This window comes from Acromyrmex echinatior, chromosome 16 (genome assembly GCF_024713525.1).
Source record: "Acromyrmex echinatior isolate Ae372 chromosome 16, ASM2471352v2, whole genome shotgun sequence".
Taxonomy (NCBI): Eukaryota; Metazoa; Arthropoda; class Insecta; order Hymenoptera; family Formicidae; genus Acromyrmex; species Acromyrmex echinatior.
In genome coordinates this window covers 3,693,680-3,711,416 of record NC_141867.1, presented here as the reverse complement: position 1 = coordinate 3,711,416, position 17,737 = coordinate 3,693,680, and the positions used below count along the sequence as shown (strand labels likewise).

Here is a 17,737-nt window from a genome sequence, read left to right as displayed (position 1 = left end):
TAAAAAGACTCGATGCATAAGACACGACGAGTATCACGCGTGAACGAGATCGCTTAATTATATTTCGCACTTTGCGCGTTTCGTTTTTTGACAATATCATTAATATTGATTGCAAATAACACCAAAGAGATTTTCCGCTTGCTCGTTAGTAGAACATTATCGTATTACTTTTTTTTCTGTTTGCTTCAGACGTATTGAGTAGATTGCTCTGTGTTACCGCGGAACTGATCGGATTCATCGGCTGAACCTAAGAAGGAAGATCTTATTGTAGGCATAATTGCAAAGGAAAATTAAGCAGGCTCTTAAAACTGTTTCTGACTTTTCTAACGAGTGCTAAACGACAAAAACATCAGGTAATTCCGCCGTCTTTTCTGAATTCTTTCTCCTCAATTTTTCCGACACGTAAACCGATCCTGAGTTCAAACAGAATAAAGAGGAAATTAGAATCGTGAAATGAGAATTCCGTTTCAAGCTGTAGCAACGGGTGCAGGAGTATTCTTACTAATTACGCAAGCTCCCAAGAGTGTCTCGGCTCGTTTCACCATTTTGTTTAGCTCGCGAACCGACCTCTCCTTTACCTTCTCTTTCACCTGCACGTTTTCTCGCCCGTTAACCCCACTTACCTCTCTAGAATGAAACTATTTGAAACCGAGCTAGTAGAAGCACATTCGAGTCTAGAGAAATTGGTCAATAGCGAATCCTCTTGCTTGCTACTCTATCGAATGTTTTTAAAAATAAAAAGAGAATCTGAGATAAAATAAGGTATAAATTATTTCAATTGAAATTCAACTAGCTATGCAATTAATTATTAATAAGCTAATATTATCATTTTGTTTCCATTTGAACTAATATTGTTAGTTGTTGTTAAGTTTATATAACTGTACATTCCAAATAATACAGCGCTATCAAAAACAGTTATTTAATTACATAAATTATCTCGAAACAAATGCATTCAGCAAATATTGAAAATGATATTTTCATCTTAATTATCCCTACTATAACAATTATAATATATTTTCTCCTAACGTATGTAAATTTAGTTGATTTTATTCATAACGAATAAATATTATTATAGAAATATAAATTTAAAATGTCAAATATGCGCAACTTATTAGAGAAATTAAAATTATTACTGTTCTAGTCGATCTGTAAGTAGTCCAATGCGAGTTACATTTGAATTTGCATTGAACGTTACAGTGGAATTTTTAATCGACTGGCATGTCCTCGCCATTCATTCCGGCCATAAGACCATCTATATTCATCTTCGTCAATGTCGTTGCACACATGAGATGCACGCCGCGCATGCATTGCAAACGTATGAATTTATGAATATTCGTCAATTCCAGATACGCGAGGGTGACCGTCGTTCCAACGAAATTTATTCTGCTCGTCAAACTATTGCGACATACTGGAGAATTTGTTATCACGCACCGCGACATGAATTCTTAACAAATTTTATGAAGTCCGGTACTCGTGAAAAATTTGACATAAAAAAGAAACGTATTGACGAATGTAATCTTATTAAAGTACAATTACTTTTCACAGTAATTTTAAAGTCAATCGTTTGAAAATGAAATGTGATAAATTTTTTTTTTTAATGTAAAAGCACATTATTAAGTTCTTGAGGTGATTGATAAAAAAAAGCTAAAACCATAGAAAGTTTTATTAGTGAAAAATGTTTTAAAATAAAAAAAAATGATATTTTTAAAAAATATAACAACATTATTTTAGTTCTCGAGGTGATTGATCAAATAAAATTATTAAAATAGCAGAAAGGTGATTTAATGAAAAAAACTAGAACCAAAGAAAATTTTATAAGCGGAAAACGTTTTAAAATTATAAATCTAATGTCATTAAAAAAAAAAATGTTAAACATCATTTTAGTTCTCGAGGTGATTGATCAAATAAAATAGTAGAAAGTTTGATAAGCGGAATAACAGACAAAATAGTTAACGCTAAGCGACTACTTTGTCGCGATGCGTTAATTCCGTTAAAATGAGAAAACTTTAAGTGGTTTTGTTAGACTGATATATCTCCGTCCTCCTCGAGAAAGACAATCGGGAACCTCGTTTCCATTGTACGCATTTGCACACTGAGTTTCACCCTTTTCTCACCACATAAATAACGTACAATTGTTCCTGCACTTTATACACATACACACACACACACACACACACGCACACGCACACAACATATATATATATATATATATATATATATATAAACCCTGTTCGAGAAACTGCACATAAATTAATTATAACAAAAATAGAAAATGCATTATCCAGGCAACATTATATACTCTTGTATCATGTATGATTAAAAATAAATTTTAATTAATGTCCAAGTTTTCAGAGAGGACAACGATATTTCAGGAAAATTACAAATAATTTTACGAGGGTCGCTAAACAAATGAATGATTTTAATCACAGTAGCGCGATAATGTAATCGAGTTCTGATCGCGCCAGTTCGTTATGCATCCTAAATAAGCTCCTGGATTGGTAATATCCATTTTCGACGCTTGCATTTGTACGAACGCACTTGCATTCACATTAATTCAGCGTCGTTACGTGAATACGTCATCCTTGAAATCCAAACAAACCTGAATTCATATAACATTACGACTTGCTTACCAACATCAAATAAGAAGATCTATAGTTGCAATAAACAGCTATGAAACATTTGTTTCAATTTCGAAAGCAGACTCCTATGTAATAATTTTTCAGGATCATGGAATTTAAAACTAGAAATACACTCGAATAAATAAAAATACATATTTTTTCTCACTGTTGTATATTCGCGTATATATTTAATTTATTATTCATACATGAAACATCCATATGTTGAATTGTATTATCCATTTGTTTATGAATATTGTACAATACGTTCTCTCTAAATTCTTGAGTGAGAGGAATATCTCAATCTAAAAAGTGAAAATTGAATCAGTCTTGATTTCAATTTTCAAAATTCAATTTATAAGTTTTAGAGATCGAGAGTTTATAGTACTAATTTTGGCACTGCTCTTCTTATTGATAATTTGATTAATTAGTGATTCATTTACACAGCTTATCTGAATCTTTTTTAATCAATATCGGATACCGCAAAGTTATGCATTAAGTAATTTAAACGTGAAAATACAGACGCGTGTTTTTGCGGAGTGCCGCAGAGAACAAGTGCGGCTTCATACTCTTTCTCGGAGATAAAGGAGATTTATTTAGGGCAGAATCCGAGAACACGTCGAGGGAATGCGAGGGCGTGCTCGCTCGCCAGAAGATCGGCGATAGGTACGCTTGATGGATGGAAATTGCTTTGCATATTTTTCCTCATCCCCGTTCTCCGCGAACGAGTCGCGCGCCGCTAGTTTTACAATGTCGAAAAAGACAGAAACAGAAGAGCTGAAATTTGTCGATTCTTTGCGCCTCACGAATGAGAATCTAACGTAGCGTATGAAAATTGCTGTACTCTTAACCCTGTACCGCATAGTACGCACTACATTTGAGGCAAAAATTTTGAAGAGGATGACATTTTGAATTACTAAATAGGAAGTATTTTCCGATTATATCAAGGTTGGATAGAAGCAAAATTGGACAGAGTCAAGATACAAGTATAGCTTTATGGTACTTTTTAAAGTACCTTAGTGAACCACTAGAAAACTACATTGTTAAGATTAGATATAAGTTTACTTTGGTTGCATGATTTTTGGCAATGTTGCAATTTCAATATGAAAAAACGGCAACGTTCTGAGCAGTAAGATCGTAAACACGAATATCACCGAAAGATTATGGCAGCTCCTATGTGCATAAACTGCCTTATTTCCGTGACATTGTTATTGGATGACTTAGCCGCGTTCTATTCCGATCTGTCTCGTATGTTTCGTTTCTACTTGCAAATTCAGATTTTATACAAATAGCACTATTTCTGCAGAATATAAATCAGTGTACATGACGGATGTATAAGCTTTGCATTTTTGAAATCTTTTACTTTATTTTATCGCCATATGTAGAGCGAGAAAGTTCGATGAGAAATGCGATATTGGTATTGATGGTCGTAAAAATAAATTAGATTATTTGCATTTCTCGTCGTCAATCGAGCCAGAATCATCCCGATATCTTCGCGAAAGCAAATATTTGCAATTGGAGCACTTACGATCTATATTTTCCTTGACCCTTCTAGTACAAACCAAAAGGCAGCCCAACGAGGCTGCAATCCGCGCATATTTGCATAATTTAATGGGAGAGCTTCCATTCTTTTCACTTCCTCAGAAATGAGCAAAAATTGATATTCCGGGAAAGTTTGCGCGCAAACATACTCAAATATCGGCAAACTCGATTCCGCGAGCGCGCGGAAGCGCACAATGAGATCACGGTATGGGCATCGTGCGAGACGGGCGGCGAGCGATGCGAGGACGAACGAAACGTTAATTCGAGTTACGAAAGCTCAAGGTAGCAACTTTTAAACTGTTTTCAAAGGGCGTTTAGTTCTTGCTCCGCGCGCGGTAACTATGCCTTAATTGTCGCGCAGAAAGAAGCCTGAGGCTCTCTTGCCTCGTTGGAGTTGCAAATGGGCCCAACCGTAAATTATGAGCGCGGATTTCGGTGAACGTTGGTCGAATTGTCCTTAATAATGGGAGAACTCGACGACGGAATACGGACAAAGATCTCTACAGAGTAAGAGAGGTGGAAGAGAAGGGGGAGGGGAGTAGAAAATGGCGCAACCAAGAAAAAGATTAAGATATAAATCGTCTCGACAAATCAGCCGGAACGGGACTAACAGAGCGGATGATGAGCGCCAATCTTCTCGTTAGAGATTCGTAATCCGGCTCAAGGTTTTTTAATTTCTCCTAATTCGCCTTCCTCGGGCTACCAACTTTTTTTTTTACCTTGACCTATGCCGAAGGATTATCTTCATTGAATGGCGAATAAAGCTGCTCTTTCAAAAATGAGACCAGCACCCCTATTCTTTGTTCAGATTTTCCAATCCATGTAAGCATCGCGGTGAATGACAACGCAAAGTGACTTATTCTATGCATTTTTAATAACAATTGCAAATGTAATAAAGTTAAAAAGGTTTTCTTTTGAAAACATTTCCCTATATTATTTATAGAATTATATATATCTGAAGACACTGATAGTGTCTCGACGCTAAGCTACGGCGCGAGACATTTATAATACGTAAAATATCCGGTCGACAATAAAGTGCATTCATATTAATCTTATAAATAAAAATTTTATAAACAAAGCTTATTTATGTTAATCTACATGTTGCAAATATTAAATAGAAGAATTTTATTTAGAGCATAAAGTAACTTTTTTATACTGTTTAAATATATCACCCCTCTTTCTCTTGTGCTTCCATATATACCTACTTTTTCCAATATCGAAAGAAATTAAGTGAAAAGTCACGCAACATATTTCTGATACTTTCCACAAATGGACATGACCGTTTTATTAAAAATTTCTAATATAATATTTTTATATTTTTATTTAAATTTACTTTTTTCGATATATGATAAGCTTTTTAAATTCAAGCACGAAATGAAGTACCTTTTATTATATCTAATATTTTTATTTGGCAACTGACCTACTTCCTTTCACTAAGTATTAAACGTTCCTGTAATACACACATGTTCGTTCCCGAAGGATTGTCCTCGAGACAGCTTTTGTCTTTTCATCGATGAGATCGGTTGAGCCGTTTATAGCTTTTGGCCTTTTCCATTCTCGATCAAAGTGCGAAAGAATGTTCCGTGGTATTATCGAAAATGAACTTCACTGATAGAAATTTCATGTATTTTTTTAACAATCACTGCACAGTTATATTAACTCTATCTAGTAAGTAAAAGTACTCAAGATCCCAATCATAATGCTTTGCCTGCAATTACTACGCACCAAAGATGCACTAAATCTACCTACTTATTGAACAAAAATAGGAGAATAAAATGGACTACGTAGTATGTTAGCTAATATTAATCTATTGATATCAGACAACAAGTGTAGCGGTGTATTTAAGCAAATTGTATATGTTTTTATCAGAAGAATTGCTGCAGTCATTAAATAAAACTCTATCAAGTTCTTATCCATTTCTTACGCAATACTGTTACTAACAAGAACATGTTAGACAGTAACTGGATCTAAGAAAACTACATACATTTCAATCAAAGTTGTAATATGCGTTTATATTCTTAATGAGATTTTTAAAAATTCTTTGAAAGCTAAATCATAAACATATTAACAGAAAAAAATTATAATATATTACATTTATCCAAGGTAGAATACAAAATTGTAATGAGATCAAGATGACATTGAATAAAAATCATTTAAAAAAAAATCATGATGATGTGTTCGATACATTTTTGATGGTGATTTTACAATATATTTTTAGTGTGATTAATAATTTTTAAATGATTTTAAGTGATGTTGTGATTTTATTATGATTTTGTGTTTTACCCGGAATTATTACAATTTTAGATAAATGTAGATATTATATCATATTTTTCTTTTCATTACTATATATTGTTTCCAGATTAAATATTCTTGTTTACTTACAAACGTAATTAATATCCAAGTTAAATTAATGATTAATAATTTATCGATAATATAATAGACGACCAATGTATACAATTATTAACAAAATGCAGTGTCGAGGATGGTTAAAATTAGTTACGTAATGACTCAGACGTTCAAAAAGCTGCGGATTTCCGTGACGGAAACAGGAATGGCGCCACGTTGCGGAGTATCTCATGGAACGAGGCCAAAGCTTTCGAGAAAATTTCAAGACTAAAGCTATTCTCGTTTGTTCTCTGTGTACGCTATTAACGTAACTATTCCGAAGACGCGAAAAGAAACTCATTACGTTCTGAAAAGTACGTATGAAACTCATTGATTATGAGTCAAATAAAGAAATGTTTTACTCTAAATAAATTACGCTTGTAACTTTGAGCATAAATTACTTATTTGCACTTTTTGAATTATTAATTTATAAAATGATGTCTTTTTTTACATTAGCGAGAATAGCTTTATCCCGCAAGAAAATTATATATCCGAGAGATCATAATACAATAGATTAATTTCCAATTTCCGATATTCAAGAAAATTTTATCATACATTGATTAATTTTTTTGATTAACATTTGGGTGTTTTTCCCTTCCAATTGAAAGAAATAATTATTCCGTTACAAAAAAAATACATTTTTAATTTACTGTATAATAAAATTGAAAATAACTGTATATTTTAGTCTTGTTGATTTAACGTTTTTTATTGTTGATATAAATATGCATAAAACTGCAATACTCAGTTTTTACATTCGTTATGTATTGTTCACCACATTGTAATCGTGTAATACATTTGTTACAATGAAATGGCATTTGCAAGATGCCACTTGATTTCAAACATCAAAAACGATTTCGTTAAAAAAGAGAGTCCTTAGTCTTCTTTAAATTCGTTCTCATTCAGTAGTTAATGTGATTCGAGATGCCGAAGGGTCTCTTTCGACATTACTAACTAATCCTAGATCTCTAATCGCCGAAAGGCTACCAGGGAATTCTACGAACGAAACTCAAAGAACAAAGTGAAAATTCTCGCGTGTCGGAGAAGCGGAGAGTGCCCTGAGCGAAGTAAGAATAATGAGAAGGAAACGTGCAAAAACGACGGACCTCCGTAATTCCTGTGTAGTAATATAACGGCAATAGATTATTCGGACTCGAAAAGTTAAACAAATTAAATTCTCAGAGTTATCATTATAATGAGATGTTGTAAAATTATTGACGTATATTTAAATTATTATGTAAAATATAAAAAATATAGGCGAGACATTTTAATTAATAATATTGTATACTATACATTGATAGTATTGTAAAAAGCAATTCAAAATTAAACAATTTTATTATATAAATGAAAATTATATCTTAAAACATAATCAATAAAAGTTTCCTTTTCAGTTAATTTGAGTAAATTGTCTTTTAATTTGAATTTTAATTTGAATTTTAATAATTATTAATCTTATTTAATTAATTTTATTTCATTTTAAATTGGTATTAGAATTATAAATTTATTTAATTAAAGAAATATTTTAGTCTCATTATTCATTTATGCGATGAAGCTATTAAAATTCAAGAGCGTCGTAAACGTTTGTCGCAAATCTCGAAGAAATCTTGATCTTAAGAAAACTTCGTTGCACGGCAATTCATTATTATGTCGCGATTAATATCTCGTGAACAATTTATTATCACGGGACATTATCTCGTTGAATTTATGTTGATTATCTCTGCTAAATTTTAGCATTAATTCTATCTAAAAGTGCAGTTGTGTTAACGAAAATTAAAATAGCGAATTTGACTCTTTTTTTAATTCCTTCGTTTTCGCAAAAAACTGAAAAGAAATAACAATATTGTGATCCGTTTAAGAGATTTAAAAAAAGGGTTAAAAATAGATTCATAGCAAGTAAATTCGTGAGAAAAATATTGTTGATACCGTCTCCTGTGAGTTAGAGAACATGTTTTTGCATTATTCCCCCCTCATGTCATCGGATCCAATTTGCTTTGCGACATAGTTGCAACCCGACGTAAAACTGCCTCAAGGACCTGGTTTCCTTGCCCGTGTGGCGTCGTTCTTTTTTCTCCATTTTCCCCTTTACCTTCCATTTTCTCCTTCGTACAACCGGTTATATCCTCGGAAGTGAAGTGCGTTCTCCCTTGCATTCGATTCGATTTTCCATCCTCACTGTCCCCGTTTGCCATTTTTGTTCGCGCATCGTTTATTAAATAATATCTACTTCGTCGAATGTCATGAAATACGTGTAGATTGAAAATCCGATCCGATCTACCCTGCTATCGAGGACAAGCGCTTTTGTGGAATGAAAAGCTACGTACTGGATGAGCCGTTTCAACAAGCTTTTAATCCTTGACCTCGACAACAGCAGATATTTTCAAGCGAATAGAATAATAATCTCGCTTGAAACGGGTTTCACATTTACAGAATTACATCAACGTTATATTACATTTTGATACTGGCAATATCTACAGCGACAGATGTTGAAAAGAGGAAATCTCGAACGCAGTAAAATAAAGCTGCCAAAATCATAAATTCTCTATACAGAGTAATCCAAAAATTCTCGCATTCGGAGTATAGGACATGATATACTTTATGCTAAAACAAATAACTTTTTTTATCTTTATATATCTTTATATACTCTGTATATACGAAAAATTTTCAATAATTAGAAAAAGAGAGAAAATCAAGAAAAGAATATTCATTTCTTTGCCATTACTGTCATGTTTCACAACGGATGAATGTCCTCGCAATAACAAGCGTTGCTTGCCGTTGCGATAAGTACATTTTTTTCCCTCGGCATAAACAGTAATGAGAAAAATCGCATACATATTTTACCCGTAGCGCGTTATAAAATTTCGTTTCACTCTCATAAATTCTAGTTCCATTTTTCGGTGTTAGTATATTTTATGACGGCTCTGCCGCATGGTTGCCGCGTTCTACTTTTTTCTATATCGGGGTAGCATTTTAAGTGACATTTATCGATCATAAATTGTGATCGGTTTGGACACCGTTACCTTGAGCGTTCGATACAATCGATTAACACTTTATGAGAGGATCGTTGCTAATAACGAGATATCTAACGAGATTCACAACGATAGTACCTTTTAAGCGTAGTGATATGCCCCTATTATTTGTTTTCGTGAATTATTCATCGCGTGCAGCTTCGCCTCAATGAGAAAGGAAATTTAAAAGCTGCAACCCACTCAACAAACCGTTGGATTTGACGCTAGAACGCCTTCGAGCAAACTGCAACAGGGCATATTTGATTAACTCGTTGACGAGAAATTCGACAGCGCATAAAAGCAATTTGCCGAGTTATTTTCCACATCCGATACTGAAACAATTCAGAATATATTCGAGGATAGAATTAAGATCACGTGTGAAGTTGGAAGCGGAAAAATTATATACAACCAAGCAATCCTCATCGCATTCAGGTGCACAAAATGAGAATATAATATGAAACTTCATTCAGAAATCTAAAAATTGTTGCAATAAAAATATTTCATATTTTTATATATAATTCATAGTACTTTTAATCTATCATTCACTTTTTCCGAATAAATGTACTCCTTTGTATTAAATCCCAACAATTTGAAATATCTAAAATTTCGGATAAAATAAAGCTATTACTATTGCGTTAATAATCAAATTGCATTAGTAAAAGTTAAATTCTTAAAATACACACAGTTATAAAGATACTTGTGTCGCTGTAACAATTATATAGCAAAAAATACGCAATACAGGATATTTTTAAATAATAATAAATATTTTTAATTCAGCTGATTGAACACTCATATATATATATATATATATATATATATATATATATAAATATTTAAAAATTTAATATTATTTATCACGAGGAAAACAGGTTTTTAATCAATTATCCATATAATTAATCCATATAATGAATTAATGAAAATCAAACATGTCGCTCTAAATTTCTGTTAAATTTATTAAATTAGATCTTTTCCAATATCTACTCTTCCAATATTAAACGTATAATATATGAAATTAAAATTTTATCTTATCATCTATACCAAAATATAATGTAATAATATTCACTCACACTTCTGATATAAAATATACATATATATTATATTATATATATATATATATATATATATATATATATATATTATATATTTAAATACATTTTATACAATCAAAATTGATGACACCATATATTGCCATCCCGGCCGCCTGGAAGTTAAGAAGTAAGAAACAGGACTAAACATGAATAGAGAGTGGGTTGAATGCAAAATGATCTGATATTTTGCCCGGCAACAATCCAATCTGTCAATTCTTGCTTCTATTCTTTTCTCCCTTCGTTTACCTTTACTTCACGCCTACTGAACGCAATGGGGATAGCTTAACTCTTATTTATTGTGGCGCATTTATCGCACCCTAAGCGTCTCACTTTCTTTCTTCCTAACTTCTCTTATTAAAGTACAGCGACGTCGGAAATCACATTGGAATCCGGCGCAAGGCCGACCGGGCATATCCTTCTTCTAAGGGCGAATCAGCTGACAAAGGGAGTCCGAGAAAATAAAGAAAATGAAACGGCGAGATCAGGGACGGATTCTTTAGAGAATGAAGCTTAACCGTTTGTATGAAATTGGAACGCGAAGTGGACAACTGCCCAATGTTTCAATTCACTGATGTGCCAATAACATCCAACGGAATCTAACGGATTCGTCTCGCGTTATCGAATAACGATGCATTATCGAACAAACACGGTAAAAACTAATACGAATAAAAAACAATAAATTTTTACCGCTTTGTTTTACAGTTTCAAGGACGAAGTCTACGAGACAGCTCCTCAGCTACAGATGGATGATATCTGCAAATGATTATTCTCACCGAAAGGATTAAGTCGCGCTAACCGTCACGCAGATGCGCCCCTGCGGGAAGAGTCTCGGAGGAGTTGGACGTTCCAGACATTGGCAACATGGGTGTCCCGCGTTGAGAGTCGCGTCTAGTGAGGTATGTACCTAGCGTACTGGAAAGGCGAGTTCATAGAGAGCAAGGCAGAGTTCCAAAGATATATTGCTGGCTCAACAACCTTCTAACAATAATCTATACCTAACTCCCACCGCATCCTCTTCCACTGCCTTCACCCTCATTCCAACATTGCTTTGCCCTGTCTCTCTCTCTCTCTCTCCTCTCTCTCTCTCTCTCCTCTCTCTCTCTCTCTCTCTCTCTCTCTCTCTCTCTTTCTCTCTCTTTTTCTTACTGTTGAACACGTTACATAGCCCCAAGCGCTTTCTGTTTCTCTCGCCTCTGTACAGGGTGGCCCGTTTTCCCTATTCCGATGTTATATTTCAGTGAAGTAGCAGAGATACTAACATTTTGTTGGAATAAAAGTTGAATAGTTCCGCGGAATCGAGTAAATCTTTAAAAATGAATTTGAAACGCGTTTTGATTGATCTAATGAGGGAATCATCGGGATTGTCCCTCACTGATGTTGATGGGTTTTGAATATGTTGTAAAGCAAAAAATATTAGACTCACACACACATTTTTTATTATTTGCCTAACTCAAGATTTAGGGGTTGCGAAATTACCCTTTGAAAATAATGAGTTTTTTATTTTCAGCGAATATTTTAAAAGCTATGAGGCGTATAAACAAAATGTTTTATATGGTTTTGTAATATTTTTTACTCTTAATAACGTAATTCATATTTTTCGAAAATCTTAAATTTTTTAAATTTAGCCTCACTTTAAGGATTGTTTCAACTCCTAAATATTGAGATAAACAAATAAAAAAATATGGATATAATATTTTTTGATGCTGTATAACAAAGCGTGTCAAAATCAATTTTTGTTTCCTTGCAAGAAATTTCCGTACTAACATTGAAAAAAATACATATAATATAAATCATTACTCTAAATCCTCTAAAATCTTTAGAGTGAAGTTTCTTACTCTGGAAACAAAATCTCACTCTTAAAGGTTGAAAATGAAGCCACTTTTTTTAAGACAGCTAATTTTCACTCTGTAGAGTGAGATTCTATTTCAAAGAATTTAGAAAATTACTCATTTACTTGAATAAATTTTGATATTTTCCTCAAAAGAAATAACAGATTTTACTAATCTTCCATATGGTACAAAGTATTACTGCGTCTTCATATAATGCATAAACTTTTCAAAAATGCTTTAGCACACATCATTCATAATATGAGCTTTAAAACTGTTTGACTTTCATTTGAACAAGAAGCAAACCTCTTCTTACAACCTAAGAATAAATACGGATAGATAATTGCCAGTGGAAATGAAACGAACACCTCGTATATAGGTACATCGTTTCAAGAGCCTTGAAGTTAAACTCTCCGAACCCCGCTCGTAATTTCACTTGCTCCACCCTAGCTCGTGGAAGTGTTTAATGTTACGTAGCTAGCAGGACTTCCTTGCCGTTTGTGTCCATGGGCGTATACTGCTGCCATCAATGACATAGTATCTCCAACAATAGCTTCACGTTTGAAGACGCTGTTTGCCTTAGCATGAACACTCATTAACTAGTAACTGATCGTAACTCAAAGTTCTGGGAAATTGGCGTTAAGTATCGATTTACCATTACCAAATTATCGAACGATAATATTTATGAGCAGAATATTCAAAATGAAAGCGCAAAGTATCATGTGATGATATTATATGTATATATATATATATATATATATATATATCATGTGAGGATATTGAATATATATTTATATTATAAATACAATAGTAACCTAAATAAAAATGAATAAAATATAATTTCTTGTATAAAAATATAATATAAATATTAAAATAAATACGTAAAATACGTCCTTACGGTGCTCCATCTTGTGCTAAAAACGTTGCGTTGCAATTATACAAACTGTTATGCGAAGATTGTATCGAATTTTGAAGAGAGCTTGTTTATTGAAAATAGAGATGATCTTTTCTCGATAAATATTTGATATCTTCCTAAAGATTATCAGCTTTGGTATTTTTAATATGAAACACATTTAAAAAAGCTTGACAAAAATTGAAATTTATTTAATCTCGACTTTCATATTATTTTAAATTTTATTTAGAATACATTCTACTTAATCTATCTTTAAAATTTCTTAAATTAGATTCTAATGTTTTCTGACACTCTCAAAAATTAATTAACGTTTAAAATTTATCTAAAAATACTATCATTGGAAAAATATATTAAATTTTAACATATTTCTTTAAATAGTGTTAAGTAAACATTTATTTAGCAAATAAATATTTACTCAAAGAAATGATAGTTAAATCAAATTAATAGCTTTTATATCAAAAAGAAATATATGTTTACATCTAGTAAACATTTACTTTAGAACTATTCAAAGATATTTATAAAAATTTAGTATTTTTATTTTTAATGTATATATAAAATATAATATAAATACATGTAAAATAAAATAATAATGATGATTAATCAAATAAAGAGATGAAACTTTATTTTTCATTTTACTTTACAAAATAAAAAAAATCCATCATCAAAATTGAAATCGCGAATGACATACATTTAATTATAAACTTCTAACAAACAATGCAAGTTCGAAGGTTGTTGTAAAATCCTCTACATCATCCACAAGGAACACGTAGTAGAGATGTAGAGAAATTCGCAAACACATTCATGTCAAGCGATAGGATTTTCAAATACTACACCAGTGCTCGTTTCCACGATTTGCTGTCTACGGAAGGACACTTCCCGTTGTTAGTCCTGGATCTTCGTCGTCTGAGCGCAGCGGTCGATTGTGTGAGCATGCTCATCCACAGACTCGTCACGGCGGTTGCTAGGATCACAAGTAGGAGGTTTCCGAAAATTCAAGTGTCGTCGAGTGAACTCAACATCTTCTCTTGCTTCGTTCTCGAAGTACTTCGTAGCGAGGATACAAAGAGAGAAAAAGATACAGAGATGGAGGCGGCGGGTTGTTCTTGAGATGAACATGTCAAACAATACTGAAAAGCCTATGTCGCACACTTATTGTGGAGAAATCCGCTTCGCGCTTATGTCATCTGACATGAGAAGTTTTGAAGGGCTTGCGGGAATGTTTGAACGAGTATTGCGACACGTGTCACCCTGGCTCTGTAGTTTCACTGTATTCAACCCTTGTAAAAATCAGCCACGTCGATCTACAATAATCGTGCTTGAACGATCCATACGACATAAAGGGAAAAGTCGAAAATGCCTAATTAAAGAGTTAAAATTTACTTTTGGTTAATTAAAAGTGGCTATATTTTCGAAGGTATTAACTGAAAATAATTATAGATTTATGAGAGAATTTTTACTGAAATTTTATCGCCCCGTATTGCGCTTCACTTGCGTTCGTCCTTTTTTCTCAAGGCATGATCTACGTAAATTATTTATGCACACTGCGTGAAAATGATTCATTGTTCTTTTTTTTTCCTGATCTTTACTCATTCGATTTAGCGTATAATATGTGCTGAAGAAATATAACGAGAGCTAATGGTTTCCCTGAATGATCGTACTAGGGCACTTTATCGAGCACCCGATAACGCGAATTAAAAGCATTAAGCCGTGTCGTTAAAATAACAACCCTTCGCGTGACGCTATGTGCCAACAAAACGACAGGGCGGAAAAAAAGGGTCGTTTCGTCAAGTGGCGCGTTTCACGCGCAACGACGTGTTCCGCGAGTGAAGGGAGAAAAAAAAACCCGCTAAACGCGTTGACGTAATTGAGCGTAACGCAACCGATTAAATTTTACACGACGCGTGTGTAGTGCACAGAAAGAGCTGCATTCTTCCACGTTCACGCACTTGTATACGTCCTCACTTTACGAATCGTCGCGTTACGAATCGACCAATGCAACCGTAATGCTCGTAGCAACGCGGGCAAAAAGCGCCGTCGACGTGCAATTAAATTTGCACCACAACCGGAGATTCTGTTTCGATCGCAAATGTTCAGGCCGCAACGAGGTCACAAAACAGTCGCGGGCGTTGACCTAACATCGAAAAATCAAATGATATCATGACAAATTATCGATTAGCAGCGTCTTAATTTTCTACTTTAATTATGTGCTGGATTCGGTAAAAAAACACATATTATTTTTATATAAAATACTTTCTTATGTATACACACAATGCAATCTAGATAAATCATCTGCTCTCGTCGTTAGTTTTGCGAAACGATTACTTATTGTTACGCTTCTTTTAGTTAAGATTCCATTACACTTACATGTTTTAACGTGCTCGCCTATGCACGCTAATATAACATCTCAATAATAATATAACATCTTTCTTTTCAAATTTTGATTAACAAGGGGAGGACTAGAAATGAAAATACGCTTTTGAAATATGGTTTGTTGCAAAAGATAAAATTCCAAAACTTTACTTTAGCCAGACATTTCTTTCGAAAATAAAAAATAAATATAAAAATGTTGATGTCATCGGATCAATTAACCAATTGGCAGAATAACAGATCTCAGACAAAACAGGCAAACGTTAAGTATTACAATATTTCAGAATTAATCGATTTTTATCCGATGCATAAGCATAGATAATACAAATAGTTTAAATTAATGCGAACAACGTTCCTGTTTGCTGCACTGTCGATGAAAACGTATTAATCCGAATTTATACCATCTATATATCGAAAAAAATCAATTGGGCCTAAAATATTGTAGTACTTAAATTTTTTCTTCCCTTGAGTTTTAATGATTGATCAACACAATTTCAAAATTTTTAGATTTATTTATTTTTTATATATAAGCTTTTTTTATTTTAATTTTTTAATTTGTTATATTTATTATATTAATTTTCGAAAAAACTGAGAGGTGCCTGAAGTTAAGATTTGGAATTTTTAAATAAAGACTATCTTTTGCATTATAGATTCACAACGTGAATTTAGCAGTCTACTATTGTTATTACTTAAAATTTATTTAATTTAGATTAAATTACATTTTTAAATGACATTTTAGATAAAATTAATGATTCAGTTCCATAAAATATTAACGTAATATTCCTTGCCATTTATAATGTGAACGTAACAATTAACTTATTTATTAAACTCTATTCTACTTGGTTAAAGACTTTGTATCTTTCTGTATACGTTTCGCTACATTCGCATGTATACCGATTAATCCCATCCACTCGAGCTCACTCCAACTAATTGTGAGTTGGCTTTGTTAAAAGATGTATAGGTTTACATTTCTCGAAACAGAGTAGAATACACATAAATACAGACAGAACGTGATGTATGCATGACAGCGGAGCACATATCCTTCGAGAATTGCTTACACGAGCGGTATATCTTTCCCTTTATTCTCGCTCTCTCCTTCATTTCTCAACGATGGTTTATTATCTCTATATATGGTATATATACTGTCTTATTTACTAGTGAAGTGAAGATCATTATTGCACATTGCACTTTTTTATTTATTAAACGTATTCACAAATATTAACAATTTCTGTTAATTCTCATATTTATAAGAATTTAAAAATTTTTTTACATGAAAATTATTTTTTCTCTCTATAATAAAATGAGCATAAAAAAATGCACTTATGAAAACATTAAAAAGTGAGAAATGAATTCAAATGATCAAATTGAATGTGTAGAATGAACGAAACGTTAAACATACTAAATTAGATTTTTGTAAGTTCTTAATTCTGATTTCTTTCCTTTCCATATTACATATATTCCTTTACTGCTTTGTTGTGAGATGAATCATAGAGTTAAACTTTGTAACTTTTGTTAAGAACGAATCTTAAGTGGCAAAGACAACGACAAACTGAACTTTGTAGTTGAACAACTATAATGCAATTTTGTGTTTTCAGTCATATAGTACAACATATATACATAATTGTAACTTATTCGTCGTAGTCGCTTTATCATGTTTCGAACTTTGAGTGTACGCAAAAAAACAGTACGCGAAATATACAAGCTTCCAATTTACGAAAAAACCTTGCGAAATGTTAAAATCTGATTTTAAAACTTTGTATACATAGTTACGTACAGATTACATGAATACATGTAAAGAAATTTTAAAGAGTAAAATCATCCCTTATATGTAAAACAGTTTTTAATTTCTTTCGTTATATACCTTGGAAATATTGAATAAACATTGAATAAACGTTGATTGAACGTTGTCTAAATTGTCAAGAATTTATAAGTTTAAAGATTATTACGTCACAAGTTTCAATTGCACATACCTATTTTCTGTTAACGTAATCTCGAATAT

The 17,737-nt window shown here is 32.6% G+C and overlaps 1 protein-coding gene and 1 long non-coding RNA gene across 5 annotated transcripts in view; one reads left to right on the top strand and one right to left on the bottom strand.

Moving 5' to 3' along the window:
* LOC105143137 (limbic system-associated membrane protein) overlaps window positions 1–17,737 on the bottom strand; it is a 222,755-nt gene that overhangs the window by 160,206 nt on the left and 44,812 nt on the right. The window lies entirely within an intron of this gene.
* LOC147907063 (uncharacterized) overlaps window positions 1–17,737 on the top strand; it is a 233,418-nt gene that overhangs the window by 209,918 nt on the left and 5,763 nt on the right. For both annotated transcript variants that reach the window (XR_015547703.1, XR_015547702.1), the window contains one exon: window positions 11,335–11,528. This is a non-coding gene — a long non-coding RNA (uncharacterized LOC147907063). The remainder of the gene's footprint in view (window positions 1–11,334; window positions 11,529–17,737) is intronic.